Genomic DNA, 3,155 nt, shown 5'->3' with positions numbered 1-3,155 from the left:
TCTCACATTTGTGAAGCCTTTGGCAGTCAGCTGAACGCTCATTGGATAGCTCTTGCTCCTTTTTAATGACTGAGTGTTAGCATTCTGCTTTGTTCACAGGTCAAAACTCTGAATGCACATAATCAAGGAGCAAAGAGGATTTGTGCTGTACTGTGAGAAAATCACAACAAGTTCATGCTGGGATGCATTAACAGAGTCTGGGATTGTTCGATAACGGCAGATTATTGCATGACGAAAAGGATCTCACTCACCGTGGGGCAGGGCGGTGGCAGCATTATGCGGCGGGAAGGCCGTTCTTGAGCGGGGACGATGAAGTACAAAGGTTATATAAACACAGCTCAAAAAGTGTAGCTGGAGCTGAAGAAAAATTTGGTTCGAAAATATATAGACTCAGGGAGAGCAACAGAAATACAAATGAACACAAATTCCAATTGTAAAATAACTTGGGATCGCGTATTCTTCTCCTTCTGAAAAAAGTTCAATGGGTACGATTGCAAGACACAATTCAGCCTTAAGAATGCAGAAAAGGTAAAACTCTGTCTCAGGGATGGATTAAAGACCAGAGATTAGCACCGCTGCTGCTTTACGACTCAGAGCCCTCTCCTGTTCTACGTGTGCAATGGTTTAGGTAAAGCGGGACTGGCGGAGCAGTCTTCATTCGGAATCCTTTTAAGTTCTCCAAAACGATCGCAACGTCATTAGGAAGCAAAAAGGTTCTCTTGTTAAACGATACGGCCAGGCTGCACTTGGAAGTGCTATATTTAGACCACACAGCAGCATTTAGCTTCGGTTTGAAGAGCAGAATTTAAACTGATTTAAAAAGATACAGGCTAGGGGTGACTCTTCTTTACTAAAAAAAAATGTGCAACAACTGTAGAAATGCAGCTGGGTAAATACGGTAGGAATTTCCACTGAAGGATTCTGCATCAGTTTGTTAAAAAGGTGCTACTTTGAAAATTAAACATTTTGTTAAATTGGCTTGTATTTGGGCGGTATAGCATAAGGGGAAGAAAAAATAACTGGACAGCAATAAGGTATAATTCTCCTTCCAGTTTGCATTTTCCTTCCAGGTTCCGGTCAGAACAAGAAAGTCCCCAAAGTCATAATTCTGACTGGGAAAATCAGAGGTTTACAGGTCCAGGACTTTCACTGTCCGATGCGTGCATTGGCCCAGTAAAATCTGCAGTATGAACTATTGTGCTGCTTCTGAATGGCTTGAATCTGAAAAACAATTAGTGAATAACCTTGTTTGTCAGAATGTCTCTATGCTGTGTGAAGGCATGATGGAAAACTTGGTATTGATATATTGGTCTATTTTGCAAACCATCTACGAGTTTTATTGTAGACTTTTCTGAAATCCATGCAGTCTTCTCAAATCTTACCATTTTTTTTTAAATAAACGCACCATGATAAGAAACAAAGCTGTAACTTGGGACAAGGAGTTCAAAAGAAGTTGACTTTTGTGATGTCACCAGAGGCACATGGAAGCTGTTTGATGGGAGGGTAGATTTAAACTAAATTAAAAAAAATAGCAAAGCAAATAGAGGAACCGTTAGTTAGACCAAGAGTTAGTTTGACTGACGTTTAGTTCCAGCTAAAACTTTGATTATATTAAATTTTCAAAATTCTGCAGCTGTTCAAAGAAATCGACAGCAATCGTTTTTTTTTTTCTTTCCACGTGACGTCCCAGAATTAAAATAAACCTTTATGTTCCAGGAATAAAACCAAAACCAATGTCCAAATATCATTTCACAATTTATTTACTGAATAATTTGGACAAAAACACCAGAATCTGTTACAATACAATCTGAGGCAGATATCCCACCATGCACCACCCCACCCACCAAGGAAACGAAAACAAAACAAACTAAACATTAGCACCAAGCAGCACCAACTTAAATAAGTCTACAGAAACAACGGAAGTTATAGCCGTACTTTAACTGAAAAAGCAACTCAGAAAGTAAGAAAGTTGTTTTTTTTGTCTTTTTTTTTTTTTAATATAGCTTTTGTTGAAAAGAAAAAGAAAGCCAAAAGCATCCTCCTAATCCCGACCCACCCTTTACCCCCCACTAGGCAGGCTATAGCATTCATGGAGCACATGCCACTGACTAGGGTTGAAAAAAAAAAAATAACTAAACAAACAAATTCAAAGTAAACATTGAGATACGAACGAAACATGTTCTACTGCCACCCAATCCGAGCGTGATCCTTTCACAGAACCTACACGGGCAGTAGGAAAACTAGCATGAGGTCATGGAGTGAGCACGGAATAGCAAATACCACTACTGAATATCCCATATCAAGGTTTTCCTCCCCCCTTCAATGAAAAAAATTTAATTAAATAAAAAAAATAAAAAAGAAATAGGGAGACTGGGTGGCATGGCCTGCTGGGGGCACAGGAATACTGGCATAGATGGCGTTTTGTTTTCCTAAAACCTTAGACAGCTCTCTCTTCACACCTGCCCTGTGTCAAAATATTGCCTACATCATACATGGGAAAAAAAAAAAAAAAAAAAAGGAATCTCTTGGTAAAGAAATACCCTGCTATGTAGTTTTTAAATATATATATTTATATTCATTTTTATATATATATTTTCATAGTTGTTACAATTTAAATAAAAAAACGTTACGTTATCACTTCTACAACTGAAATTTTAAATTAAGAAGGAAGCTAATTTCAGGAAGGTGGAAGTGTCCGTTAGCCTATCACACCAAGTGCTTGATGCCGTGTTGGGATGGTCGCGCAGAGAAATGGACGAAAGGCTTTCAGGGAAAGATATGCGAGCAGCGGGAACAGATTAGGATAGCTTACAGACACAAAAAGCAATAAATGATGGTATACAGTAAATTAAAGCATGATAGAGGCTTAAGAGACAGACGCATAACTGGGGATTGTGGGAAAAAAAAGGCCACCAAGGAGTTTAGTGACTGTCAGAATTGCAAAATATAGATACACCTTAACTAAGCATTAAACAAAACTGAGGTCAGACATTTTCTTTTAGGTAAAGAACAAAAAAAGACGAAGACACTCTGTTTCCCAGTGGTCCCAGGTCAGTTGGATCAGCTTAAACCACGAAACGTGGGGTTGCCCTTTCGAACTTTTGGGCCTGTGGCCTCTCGCTGTCATCGGCCACAGACGCGACAAAGAACAAAAA

This window comes from Fundulus heteroclitus, chromosome 15, assembly GCF_011125445.2.
Source record: "Fundulus heteroclitus isolate FHET01 chromosome 15, MU-UCD_Fhet_4.1, whole genome shotgun sequence".
Lineage (NCBI taxonomy): Eukaryota > Metazoa > Chordata > Actinopteri > Cyprinodontiformes > Fundulidae > Fundulus > Fundulus heteroclitus.
This window is presented reverse-complemented; position numbering follows the sequence as displayed.